At 42.9% G+C, this 14,886-nt stretch overlaps 2 pseudogenes; one reads left to right on the forward strand and one right to left on the reverse strand.

The window, feature by feature from the left end:
• Positions 1-2,758: 2,758 nt before the first annotated feature.
• Positions 2,759-7,607, reverse strand: LOC124864882 (annotated as a pseudogene).
• Positions 7,608-7,872: 265 nt separating this feature from the next.
• Positions 7,873-11,734, forward strand: LOC124864883 (annotated as a pseudogene).
• Positions 11,735-14,886: the final 3,152 nt, after the last annotated feature.

Raw genomic sequence — 14,886 nt, forward strand, 5'->3', positions numbered from 1 at the left:
ATCTGAGGTCATACACAGAGTAAGTGGACTCTATTAATTTGGTGACTTCTGAAGGCATTTGGTTGCACTGGATTTTTATTTGGGAGTGTTAGAGTAAAGGGGGCAAATTTGTGGTTGTGACACATCAGTGGGCGTAAAAAACACAAATATGGAGCCTAATTTTCTGTAGCATTCCAAGACTTTATTAAACCACTTTTCACATTCATATTTTCTGCATTCTCATACAATAAAGCAACAAAACCCCCAAAATTCTAAACTGTATCTGGATTTGAGACATTTTTCCACACAGCTAGCTCAAACAGAAACATTGCACAGTCCTCGATCTACAGTGTTCAAAACAGAGAGGCGTCGTCAGACAAGATCAGTAACAAGTGGTGTTTAAACTCAAAAACACAGCAACATTAAACGCTGATGAAACAATGATGTCACAACTGCAGAACGTGACAAGATGGTAGGAGACAAATAAAAACACTGTGAGGTACTTCCATCCTTTTGTCCAATTTCAGCAGCAACAAAGACCAGACACACGAGAGCAGCTAAGTAGAGATACGCTTAAAGAGAAACCTGCAGGAAAACACAGCAGGTAGGCTTTATTCACTCATCAGGTAGGCAGAGTGACAACACTAATGTTTAAATGTTGGTTTACAAGGGTGAAATTGGCCTTCATAATGAGCTGAATTCACTGTGACCCTGTCCTGAAGCAGTAGTAGAGGGACGTTGGACCGTCCAGTAACAACCCAGGAATCACAGGCCAACATGTTGAAAAGTCACCACGAATGAGCGTACGATGGAGACATTCCCCTCATTCGTAGAAACATCCGGATCTTATAAACAGCATTACTTCATTGTCTTGAAGGAAATTCATCTAAGGATTTTCCAAGTATGGAAAACCATTTGAATTTGCAGAATCGTCTACATTTCCCATGACCTGAAAATGAGACTCTCTCATAACAACTTGGTCAGAGTGATCTTACATGTAGAAGCTCAGGTTGTTCCTACCTCCCCTGGTTTTTCTTCAGCTTACAAGTTGGCTGCCTTCCTATGCTTGAGACAAAATTTACTTTCTTGAGATAACATTAATATTATTAGGTATAAATGGGTGATAATTGTGTGTTATCAAGTGCAGTCCTTCAATACTGCTGATTATAATAGTGGTGCATTGATCAGCGAGGGAGAACCCAACCTGAATAGCTCAAAATACTAAGATTATAAACTGTTATTTCAAGATAAAAAGCTCAGGAGCTTTTTATCTTGAAATAATGAGTGAATTAAACTGTTATAAGATTAAAAGCTCAAGGTTTCATTGTCGAGATAAACGTATAACAAGGGAAGATGAGATAAAAGTAACCAAGGGTATTCTTACAATTAGAAAAAAAAATGTAAAGTGTTATAGCAACAAAAAAGGTCTCCTAATAATAATAATAGGTTGCATCCTTGTTATATGGAGCTAATAATTAAACTGTTATAATAAAGAATATTAAACTAGTTTTTCAAGATAAATGATACCATTATGCTTAGGATCTCGTTATCTGGACATAATGAGACGAATGAACCGTTATAAGAAAGGGTCAACATGTTATGACGATGAAAGTGTCAAAACAAGCCGAAGCTCTTATCCTTGTATAACCAGAAAACCAAAGTGTGACTCCTTTAAAACGAGCCAGACATTTTCACGACGCTCCAACATACTGAACCTATGATGAAACAAGATGAAGATGTTATCTCCAGATGAGATGAAAATCATGTCCTGAAAATGCGTTTAAGTGCGTGACATTCTGGTTTTACAAAAAGACTTGAGCACAACTTTGGAGCTTCTAAGGCTTGGAACATAATGACACTAAATCCCAAACACATTAGACTTAGACAGAAGAGTCTGGAAAAATCTGGACTTTTGAAAACATGAAGCAACTCAGAATGGGAGGTATTCAAAGACTGATCAACATGTAAAAGCTGCCCCCCCGCCCCATGCATGCGGCACTTTGTTTTACAAGAAGGGTAGTTATGAATGTAACAAGCATTTATACTGCGTATTTTGCTAAACAAGACGTTAAAATTCTCCAGCATGCCTGATTTCATACCCTCATGCTTTATTGGACGGAGACAGCTGGGCCCCGTCTTGTCAACTGCTCTTTGCCATTTGTCATATTCATCTCCGTTCAAATGTTAGGAAATGTCCAAAATGTACGTATGCAGTGTTAATGATCAAAAACAACTCAGCAGGCTGTCACTGGCAGGTTGAAAACAGAAGATGTGACGGTTCTAAATTCAGCCTAAACAGGAATCTCATTGTTATTTAACTACATCATTTAGACTGTCACCACGGTAATAAAATAGGACCAGATTTGAAGGCTTATAGATAAGGTTAAAATGACCTCCACCAGTGATCCCAGGGGAAGACAGATGCTGGCTTTTAAAGCAGATGTGCTTTCTCCTCAACATGGTGATTGTAGTGCTACACAGGACCAGTAGGTGGTGCACTGCATGAGTGTTAATCTTCCCTAACGCAGCAAAGATCTTAATAAAACACCTGATGATAAATTGCTGCTTTTCTCTCACTGGTTCGGCACTTTATTTAGTTTAACCTTTGTTGGAGAAAATTATGCTAAAACATATTTAGAAAGGGAGGTTGTTCTGGAGCTTTTAATCTCAGCACACCAAGAAGTAGATGCTGTGCCCTGATTTAATATCAAGGTTTTTTTTATATATATAGTTTGCATTAAGTTCAAAAATGGGAACTAAAAGGATTTGGAAACATTTAAAAACCTCACAATGACTACTTTATTAGAAATCTTTAAATGGTTAAAGTCATTTAGGTGATTTTACCTAAGGGGTTAAATGTCCAGCACCAATACAGAACCTGGATGTACATAGTTTCCTATTTATAAGTTATACTGTAACTACTAGAGTTAAAGAAAGGGTTAAAACTGATTATTACCTTGTAGGATGAGCCCGGATTTGTAAGAAAGACTGTTATAATCCAAGCAGTCTGCTGGGTGTTTAGGGTTAAAAAAGAGCAACAGACACTGTGTCAAAAACTGGATCAGAAAACCTTTCAATTTTAACACCACCTACCAAGTAGTGCACATCAGTAGTCAGGCCCAATTCATAATGAGGAACTTCCTACGTCAAACCACAGAAACACAGGTAGCTTTGGGTGCTTGGTAACAGCTACAGGAGGCTGCAGGCTCGAAACAGGGTCATGCCTGACTGTGAGGTGACGTGCAGAGAGATGCTCTCATTGGCCGAGACAAACAGGACGCTCCCCCGTCTCATTGTGACGTCGGAGAAAGCAGCGGCAGAGGTTGCTGTGGCGTCACCTTCGATGACCAGCAGGATGCTGGCACTGTCAACTGAAGCTACGGTGTACTCCTTCACCGAGGCCGGGACCTGCAGATGGACAGAAACGCTACTATGAAGGGATAGTTATTGTGTCTTGTGAAAAGGATACATGCCGTTATTTTTCATTAATAAAAACCTGAAAGATGCTGTGCAGTTGTCTGAGTAAGGAGAATTGGGGCTCTACTACTGTGGCCAAAAAACAAGGCAAGCCAAATCAGCCTCGCTGTCCATGGGTCCTGCACAGTTTTCCCCCTGCTGCCCTGAGACAGTGTCCCTACGCCTCCTCCAAGCTGCTCAACGTGTTGGTAATGCATAATGCTCACCTCCACAGGTCAAAACACCAACGTTAATGAACTTGTATTAAACCAAACAACGCTAAGCAGGGCATCAAGAGCAAAGAAAACTAAATCTATTTGTTTCAACTGTGTAACTACAAAGAAATATGGTAACTCAAATTCATATTTCACCCCTGGTTTAGAGTAAAACCTATTGATTTGTAATAGTGGTCCAGTCAAAGTCTGGACCAAAATCCAACTGAGAATCTCTGCCAAAACCTATGTTCAAGTTAACAACTGTTAAAATCTTTCCTTTCACTTCGAAATGAACTCAAGTCAAGTCTATTTATATAGCGCTTTTCAGCAACAAGGCACTCAAAGTACCAATTTGTTCAGATCTACCTCATGAAATCCAAATAAATTGCATTGGGCTTTGTTGTTGTAACGTCACAAAATGTCTGAACGTTGGCAGGGCCTGCACTCGGTGATACGGAAGAAGATGAGCAAACTTTTGTTTTCCAGACCTATGTTTGTTGGGTGACCTATTCCATAGGACGTGTTTCAGCAAACCGGGCCTGGTAATCCTCCCAGTATTCACAACAGTCATTTTTTCATGTGCTTCTGAATCAGAACATTTGGAAAGATGGAGGGTTTCAGCTTCATGTAGGATCATCAAAGACATAAACCCAGGTAGTAACCCTGAGACAACAGGAATAATAACACAAGCTTCCTACCTGTATCTTCATGACTGTGAAGTCTGGCACTGGGGGGTCGTACAGGGTTACACAGGGGTCTGCGGGGTCCTGGACACACAGGAAGATTTTGGAGGAAGCAGACGCAGGCTTGTAGTTCAACATCTCACACAGTGTGTTTACGTCGATGTATTTACGTGTCAGGCCAGCTCTGACCGTGTTGTCTGAGCAGGCCATGCACTCGATGCAGTCTAGAGGTAGAGAGAAACAGGAAACAGAGCAAGTTACCAATTATTGTAGGCAGTCAAACTTCCCTTCAGCTGAAACAACAATTCCAAATAGCCCTACATGAACTCCTAACATTTAGCCTGACGCTAAGAGCACATCTGTGATGAACAAGTAGATGCCGAACAATAAAGCTGACATAAACGCATCATCAACATGTCTAATAGCTGCACTCTGTTGTGATTCACTTAGGCAGCTGTAAACAAAAGCAAACTGAGCTCACATCCATTAGCATTAAGGGGTTTGCATCCAAGAAATCATGCAGGAAAGATTTTCAAAAAAAATTGTTTTAATAAGTGCTTGGACAGCTAACCCGAATGTTTTTTTATGCAATGCCTCACAAAAGTATTCACACCCCTGTTAGACATTTTGTGACGTTGCAACCACAAACTTCTGTGTTAGTTCACTGGAACGTTGACCAACACACGATAGCATAAGCTTGTGAAGTAGGAGGAAAAAGATGCATAGGTTTCAATGTTTTCTTACAAAAACTATGGTCTACATTTGTATTCAACCGCCTTTTGTTGCTCTGAGGGAGCTGCAGGGATCCACAGCTCAGGTAAGACAATTAGTTTTTAATGGTCTACATGTAAGCCTAGGTATGGCAGAAAACTAACACTGACACCTCACCCTGAGTATGCTCTGTACCGTTAAAGGCTGCTAAAGATTTGAGAGTGGGGTGGGGGTTCACCGTCCAGCAGGACACAATAGAATGGTTTAGAGCAAACCCAACACAGGCCTTACAATGGCCTAGTCAAAGTCCAGACCAAAATCTATTTGATAATGTGTGGCAAGACATACTGATGTAAACAGGTTGTTTTGCAAATAGGCACAAATTCCAGCCTGTAGATGTGCAAAGCAGGAAGAGACTTAACCCAAGAGACTTTCAGGTGTAACTGAAGCAAAAGGTTGTTCTACAAAGTTATGATTCAGGCTGACAACAAATGCGTGACGCAGTTTTCAGACTTATCTGTAAAACAAATGTTGAAAACTCCATATCATTTTCCTTCCACTTCACAATTTTGAGCAACTGTGTGTTGGTCCACAGAAAGTCCCAATAAAATACCAGAAAAGATCCTCCTGACCTCCGTAGATGTAAGCGTGAGGCTCATTGGCTCCCAGGAACATGGCCTGGCCTGGCTCCAGGACCATATAATTCAGGAAGTATATGGAGAAGCAGCCGATGTCTCCGGGGTACTGGGAGTGGAGGCGGAGCAGCAGATCACCATTGCTGCTTGATGTGTCCTTCCCTGCTGCGCCTGTGGACACACAGACATGTTCATAAGGTTTCTGCTTCTACGTGCAATTAATAGCACTGCTACACTCAACAGGTTAGTTAGTGATTCCCTGATCATTGCCAACTTGTCTGAAATGATTTCTTTTGACAAATCTTTCTATGCCCTTCAGTGCAGAACCTTCCTGAGGGACATTCACCATGTGTAAAGAGTAAACAGTGCTCAACGCTACACCTCCAGAATCATGTAGTGTTTTGACACTGAAACAGAGAGCCATTCATTATTACAAATGACTTTTAAACGGCTTGCAGGTTCATTAATTTTATCTGGAGTTCTGCTGATTACTGTGTTCGTTTAGCCTCCTCACCTTCCTGTGTGACCCTTTTTACCAGCTCGTTCAGTTAATCCACAAACACCTTCTTTTCACAGCTCATCATCTTTGAAAAGCACTTCTTCAGAGCCTGGCTGGTCCGAACCTCGTCTCCGATGCTGCTCCGTAGGTCTTCTGCTGCATCGCGACCAACAAGAGCGTGGAACTCTGGAACAGCTGAAAGATAAACAGACATTCACCACACGTGCAACATTTACATCATCTGTTGACCCTGCAGTGTTTTTGGGGGCGTACCTTGAAGGAAGCCCAGGATCTCCTCCACTGGTCTAAAGCCGCAAAGTCTCTGGAAGCGTGTGAGAGCAATTGCCATTTCTGGCTTGTGGTTGTTGTCTGGATAGTGCTCTGGAAACTTAGCATTTAGAGTGGCAGCTAGCTCCTAAATAAAAAAATTAGAAAAGGAAGAAGTGTAAAAAGCACATAGATGTCCCTCAGTTCAATTCACACAGGGATGAAATGAAGATCATGTTTAAACAAAGAGCAGGAACACCATCCAGTACTGTGAGGCATGAGCATGCCATCCTGAAAGCTGAAGTGGAAGAACGTGACAAAAACGTGAAGAACATCTGAAAAGCGGTCGGTTTTCAGCCTCTCTGAGTCGATGCACAACCATCTTTTGCTGCAATGACAGCTGCAAGTCTTGTGAGGTTTGTCTCTACCAGCTCTGCACTTATAAAGACTGAATGTTGTGGTCCCTTCTTTTTGCAAAACAGCTTAAACTCGATCAGATTGGAAGGAGAGCAATTGTGAACAGAAATGTTCCAGTCTTGCTACAGATTCTTAATCAGATGTGGACTGATGCCTCCACCACAATGTTTCCCAGTGGGGATGGTTTATCCAGGGTGTTTGTGTTGCACCACATTTTGTGTTTTTGGAGCTAGCTAGATAAACTAAATTGAACTGAATTGTGTCCTCATACTATGATGGCACAATCTGCTTTCTTTCAACAGTTCCTCCATCCTCCGTTCCTCTATAAATGGCAGAAAAGTGGCGTTCAGAACTAATAGTTGTTCTAGGAACAGATTTTCCTGCTGGAGCGCCCTAACCCTAACCCTCCACAGCTCTTCCAAAGTAACCATGGGCCTCTTGGCTGCTTCTCTGATTAATGTTCTCCTTGCCAGGATTGTCAGGCAAGCAGACACCTATTTATTGTGGGTTTGCAGATTTAATTATGGCTTCCTAAACATTTTGTTTTTCCCATGGCTAAATTTTCTTGGACCTTTTAAACTACCTAGACCAGGCATGCCCAAAGTCCGGCCCGTAGCATCCTGTCATACAATCAATAATATGTGGCCCGCCAGCACAGTTTCCCAGAATCAATAATACGCACATACGAAAAAGCAATTTTATATTTCACCATAGGCCGGCAGTAGACCTGTGGCTGCACTCTCATAACTAGTTGACCTTGAAAAACAGAATCGTCCTGTATTTAGAAACAAAAGCACCCGTTCTCTATTGAGCTGACAAGGGACACACTATGTCCCGTATTACTGTGAGAGTAAAGAAATTGTCAGAAAATTGCCACTGGAAAATCAATAACAGGGCACTTTTTAATGAAACTTTACGGTAAACTTCCTATCCCCTGTCCTGCTCTGTGACCAATGAGCTAACAGCATATTCGCGCTTGAGTATGAGAATATTTTTAACCCATTTCGAAAATGGCAACTAGTACGAAAAAGAGGACAGTTGACAAAGAGGGCCACCGTTTCAAGGAAAAGTGGAAATCAGAGTACTTTTTGCTGACATTCGAAACAACTGTGTCTGCCTAATTTGCCTGAAGACTGTGGCTGTTTTCAAATAATTTAATATCAAGAGGCACTACCAGACGAAACACGTTAACTACGACAAGCTAATTGCGAAAGAACGCAGCGAAAAACTGAAGCAACTGGAAGCTGCTTTGATAGCACAGCAGAGTTTTTTCACAAGAGCCCATGAATCAAAAGAAAATTCTACAAAGGAGAGTTACGAGGTGGCAATGCTAATTGCCAAGCACGGCAAACCTTTCACTGACGGTGAATTTATTAAAGACTGCGTGATGCAAATGGTGGAGAGAATTTGTCCTGAGAAAAAGTAAGACTTTGCCAATGTTAGCCTGGGTCGTAGCACTGTGGCGCGGAGGATTGAAGAAATTTCATCTGATATCAAGAGACAGTTAGAGGCTAAAGCAGAGGAGCTTGTCTTCTTTTCGTTAGCCTGCGGCGAGAGCACGGATGTGTCTGACACAGCTCAGTTACTGATTTTTTTGAGAGGAGTGGACAATGAAATGAACGTGAGTGAAGAGCTTCTTGACCTTCAGAGGCTTAAGGACCAAACGAGAGGAATAGATTTCTTCGCTTCTGTTTGTTCCATTGTAAATGACATGAAACTACAATGGAATAAAATCACTGGGATTATTACGGATGGTGCACCTGCCATGGTTGGTGAGCAAAGCGAGAGCTGGCCTTCCAGATCAGCAAAGAGTACGAGCGTTTCTCAAAGTACATGCCCACCGTGAAGTGTGCCGTGTTCTTTGGTGGCCTGAACATCAAGAAGGATGAGGAGACCTTAAAGAAGAACTGCCCTCACATCGTAGTGGGAACACCCGGTCGGATCTTCGCTCTGATCCGCAACAAGAGCTTAAGCCTGAAAAATGTAAAACATTTCGTCCTAGATGAGTGTGACAAAATGTTGGAGGCGCTAGGTATGTCTTTCAGTTCGATATTTGTGAGCTAATGGCAAGTCGTTTTTTCTTCTTATTAATAATTTTAACCACTCTGTGTGCAGACATGAGGCGTGACGTGCAGGACATTTTCAGGATCACACCCCACGAGAAGCAGGTCATGATGTTCAGTGCAACGCTGAGTAAGGAGATCCGACCGGTCTGCCGCAAATTCATGCAGGATGTAAGTGAAAACTCAAGTCTGTTGGTTTTCTATATCTGTCTGTAAGAAGCCGGACCTAAAGACATGCAGCACAGGTTATCGGGGTCGAGACTCGAACCAGGAACAGCCGTGTCTATTACTAAAGCCTGTACATGGATGCTCGCTTTACCGCTACACCACGTGTAGCACCCATGCTGTACCCCTTAAATCTTAACTATTGACATATTTTGTCAAGTTTGGGATGTGTTGGGTTTACTTTGAATTGCCCAAATTAAATCCAGTGCAACAAATTGCCTTCAGGAGTCATGTAATTATTAACCAGGGACTACCAGTGTTGAATTTAAACCTAAAATCCAGCTGTTCTGTGAAGGCCCAAGCAAATTCAGTGTCTCAGAAAATTAGAATGTTGTGAAAATTTTGCAAGCTCATGGCTTTACACATTAATCAGCTGATTGACTCAAAACACCTGTAAGGCTTCCTGAGCCTCTAAATCACAGGTGTCAAACTCTAGTCCTCAAGGGCCAGTGTCCTGCAACTTTTAGATGCATCTCTGCTCCAACACACCTGAATCAAATAATTAGGTCCATTAGCAGGACTCTGGGGAATGTGACTGCATACTGAGGAGGAAATTCAGCCATTTGATTTTAGTGTGTTGGACCATGGGCACATCTAAATGTTGCAGGATATCGGCCCTTCGAGGACTAGAGTTAAGTGCAAGGAAAAAGTGTAGGGAAAGCTGCAACGGGGATAACCACAGCCTTGAGAGGATTTGTAAGTAAATCCAATCGGTGGCTTCGGGGAACTTCACAAGGAGTGGACTGAGACTAGAGTCAGCGCATCAAGAGCCGCCACACATAAACGAACCCTAGACATTGGCCACAAATGTCTCATTCCTTGTATCAAGCCACTTCTGATCAAGAGACGTCTGAAGCATCTTACCTGGACTATGGAGAAAAAGAACTGGACTGTTGCTCAGTGGTCCAGTCCTCTTTTCAGATGATAGTAAAGGTTGCATTTCATCTGGAAATCAAGGTCCCAGAGTCTGGAGGAAGAGTGGAGAGGCACAGAATCTACGTTGTTTAAAGTCCAGTGAGAAATCTCTGTGGTCAGTGATGATTCGGAGTGCCATGTCCATAGTTGGTGTTGGTCCGCTGTGTTCTCTGACGTTCACCTGCAGCCATCTACCAGGATTTTTTAGAGCACTTCATGTTTCCTTCTGCTGATAAACTTAAGGAAGATAATTTCATTTTCCAGCACGACTTGACTCCGGCCCACGCTACCAAAGGTACTCAAAGCTGGTTCAAAGGCATAATCATCAAGCAATAAAGGCTTGAAATATTTCTCTCTGTGTAATAAATCTGTATAATACATGAGTTCCACTTTCTAAAATGAGTGACCAAAAAAGCCCCAACATTTTTTCACAATATTTTAGCTATTTTTTGGATATACGTGCATATAGGCTGGTGGCATGCCTCTAAGTTCCAGTGCTCTACCTCTAGGTGGTGATCTTTGTCAAGTCTGTGCAGCGATGCGTCGCTCTCTCTCAGCTTCTGGTGGAGCAGAATTTCCCTGCTATTGCCATTCACAGGGGAATGGGTCAGGAGGAAAGGTGAGACTCCCCTACACCTCATCACTTTACTTGCATGCGCTAATGAACACGTGCTCTGCCAACCTTGACTTGCTAAATGTGTTTATGGGAGCCGAAGGCATCTTAATTTAACTCAACACATTATTGCCTTCAAAGCAGGATGGTGTCCAGTAATGCTTTCAGCAGCGGTGTTATTGATCCCTGCTCCTCGTCACCCCTCTTTGCAGGCTCTCTCGCTATCAGCAATTCAAGGACTTCCAGAGGCGGATCTTGGTAGCGACCAACCTCTTTGGCAGAGGGATGGATATTGAGAGAGTGAACATAGTCTTCAACTATGACATGCCTGAAGACTCGGACACCTATTTGCACAGGGTGAGAAACTAAAGAAGGAAATCTTTAACCAGGTTTCCTTCTTCTTCCCTCACCAGTTTGAAATATTTCAAGAATTGATTTTAGTTTAGTTAGTAAGGTCTTACATTTAAATTGTTGAACCGATTAGGTTGCCCGTGCTGGTCGGTTCGGAACCAAAGGCCTGGCTGTAACCTTTCTGTCTGATGAGACCGACGCCAAGACTCTGAACGATGTGCAGGACCGCTTTGAAGTCAACATGGCCGAGCTGCCAGATGAGATTGACATCTCATCTTACAGTAAGTGTTTATTTCACGATGAATGGCTTCCAAGACCACAGCTTTGACTAAAAGTGTTTAAAGTAATCCATGTCAGAGCCTTAAAAAAAGATTCAGATAGTAATCATGGCAACAATTGGGAGCTGTCGTGTAGCTTTGGATCTCCCGTTAAAGCTCATACAAGTTAAACCTGCTGGTGAAGAGTTGGCATCCTCAGCTGTTGTTCTGTAGATCTTTGCTCCTCCTAACGTCTCTCCTTTGTCTCCCACCCAGTCGAGCAGTCCAGATGAGTCCCCCAGCCAGACAGAAGTCTCCTCATCGTGGATCCCGTCTTTTCTTTGGAAGCAGATGTACTTCACTGTTGATTTGAAAGCTCTGCACGTTTGTTCACAAAACATTTATTTTTTATCGTCTGTTTATGGGGAAGGGTGGGGGGGGTGATTTTAATTTGTCTTTTATGGTTTGTTTTTTTGCCCAATTAAAACTTTTTATAAAATGCCACTTTTATCATTGTGGTCTCTGGTGAGACGGTCTCTGTGTTGTCTTATTGCAGTGTGTTGTCTTATTTTTTTTGTTTGCTATATCCCAAGCTAACCTTTTATTGTAGGGTTTTATAGTTTTTCTCAAATGCTAAACGGCATTGATTTGGCTCATGTGGCAGCTCTTTTTATGAGTTTCTTATGAAATGCCTTCTATATATTTAGTTGAGTCGTAGAGATGAAATGGCAGATTTTGGTTAGAGGTACTGCACCAAAAAAACTGATTTTCACTATGTTTGTCCTTGTATTTTGGTGTTAAACTGAAAATAAATTGGAACCAAACAAATTAGATACAGTGACTGCCTGACACTAACTTATAAACCACACTAGCAACTAGGCATGAGCTGGTGAAAAACTTGCCTTATACAGGTCCTTCTCAAAATATTAGCATATTGTGATAAAGTTCATTATTTTCCATAATGTCATGATGAAAATTTAACATTCATATATTTTAGATTCATTGCACACTAACTGAAATATTTCAGGTCTTTTATTGTCTTAATACGGATGATTTTGGCATACAGCTCAGAAAACCCAAAATTCCTATCTCACAAAATTAGCATATCATTAAAAGGGTCTCTAAACGAGCTATGAACCTAATCATCTGAATCAACGAGTTAACTCTAAACACCTGCAAAAGATTCCTGAGGCCTTTAAAACTCCCAGCCTGGTTCATCACTCAAAACCCCAATCATGGGTAAGACTGCCGACCTGACTGCTGTCCAGAAGGCCACTATTGACACCCTCAAGCAAGAGGGTAAGACACAGAAAGAAATTTCTGAACAAATAGGCTGTTCCCAGAGTGCTGTATCAAGGCACCTCAGTGGGAAGTCTGTGGGAAGGAAAAAGTGTGGCAGAAAACGCTGCACAACGAGAAGAGGTGACCGGACCCTGAGGAAGATTGTGGAGAAGGGCCGATTCCAGACCTTGGGGGACCTGCGGAAGCAGTGGACTGAGTCTGGAGTAGAAACATCCAGAGCCACCGTGCACAGGCGTGTGCAGGAAATGGGCTACAGGTGCCGCATTCCCCAGGTCAAGCCACTTTTGAACCAGAAACAGCGGCAGAAGCGCCTGACCTGGGCTACAGAGAAGCAGCACTGGACTGTTGCTCAGTGGTCCAAAGTACTTTTTTCGGATGAAAGCAAATTCTGCATGTCATTCGGAAATCAAGGTGCCAGAGTCTGGAGGAAGACTGGGGAGAAGGAAATGCCAAAATGCCAGAAGTCCAGTGTCAAGTACCCACAGTCAGTGATGGTATGGGGTGCCGTGTCAGCTGCTGGTGTTGGTCCACTGTGTTTTATCAAGGGCAGGGTCAATGCAGCTAGCTATCAGGAGATTTTGGAGCACTTCATGCTTCCATCTGCTGAAAAGCTTTATGGAGATGAAGATTTCATTTTTCAGCACGACCTGGCACCTGCTCACAGTGCCAAAACCACTGGTAAATGGTTTACTGACCATGGTATCACTGTGCTCAATTGGCCTGCCAACTCTCCTGACCTGAACCCCATAGAGAATCTGTGGGATATTGTGAAGAGAACGTTGAGAGACTCAAGACCCAACACTCTGGATGAGCTAAAGGCCGCTATCGAAGCATCCTGGGCCTCCATAAGACCTCAGCAGTGCCACAGGCTGATTGCCTCCATGCCACGCCGCATTGAAGCAGTCATTTCTGCAAAAGGATTCCCGACCAAGTATTGAGTGCATAACTGTACATGATTATTTGAAGGTTGACGTTTTTTGTATTAAAAACACTTTTCTTTTATTGGTCGGATGAAATATGCTAATTTTGTGAGATAGGAATGTTGGGTTTTCATGAGCTGTATGCCTAAATCATCCGTATTAAGACAATAAAAGACCTGAAATATTTCAGTTAGTGTGCAATGAATCTAAAATATATGCATGTTAAATTTTCATCATGACATTATGGAAAACAATGAACTGGGTTCAATTCCGGGCCGGGGGTCTTTCTGCATGGAGTTTGCATGTTCTCCCCGTGCATGTGTGGGTTCTCACCGGGTACTCCGGCTTCCTCCCACAGTCCAAAGACATGCCAGTTAGGTTAATTGGTCACTCCAAATTGCCCTTAGGTGTATGAATGAGTGTGTGCATGGTTGTGTGTTGCCCTGCGATGGACTGGCGACCTGTCCGGGGTGTGCCCCGCCTCTCGCCCGTGGACTGCTGGAGATGGGCACCAGCTGCCCCGTGACCCACTATGGAATAAGCGGTAGAGAATGACTGACTGACTGACTGACAAATTTCTACTGCAAATACACTGCTCAAAAAAATAAAGGGAACATTCAAATAACATCCTAGATCTGAATGAATGAAATATTCTCATTGAATACTTTGTTCTGTACAAAGTTGAATGTGCTGACAACAAAATCACACAAAAATCATCAATGGAAATCAAATTTATTAACCAATGGAGGCCTGGATTTGGAGTCACACACAAAATTAAAGTGGAAAAACACACTACAGGCTGATCCAACTTTGATGTAATGTCCTTAAAACAAGTCAAAATGAGGCTCAGTATTGTGTGTGGCCTCCATGTGTCTGTATGACCTCTTGGTCATGCGGCCCTCCAAAGAAATGCCACCCCACAACATTACTGACCCACTGCCAAACTGGTCATGCTGAAGGATGTTGCAGGCAGCAGATCGCTCTCCACGGTGTCTCCAGACTCTGTCACGTCTGTCACATGTGCTCAGTGTGAACCTGCTTTCATCTGTGAAGAGCACAGGGCACCAGTGGCGAATTTGCCAATCCTGGTGTTCTCTGGCAAATGCCAAGCATCCTGCACGTTGTTGGGCTGTGAGCACAACACCCATTTGTGGACATCGGGCCCTCATACCATCCTCATGGAGTCGGTTTCTAACCGTTTGTGCAGACACATGTACATTTGTGGCCTGCTGGAGGTCATTTTGCAGGGCTCTGGCAGTGCTCCTCCTGTTCCTCCTTGCACAAAGGCGGAGGTAGCGGTCCTGCTGCTGGGTTGTTGCCCTCCTACGGCCTCCTCCACATCTCCTGGTGTACTGGCCTGTCTCCTGGTAGTGTTCCC

Source organism: Girardinichthys multiradiatus, chromosome Y (assembly GCF_021462225.1).
Source record: "Girardinichthys multiradiatus isolate DD_20200921_A chromosome Y, DD_fGirMul_XY1, whole genome shotgun sequence".
Lineage (NCBI taxonomy): Eukaryota > Metazoa > Chordata > Actinopteri > Cyprinodontiformes > Goodeidae > Girardinichthys > Girardinichthys multiradiatus.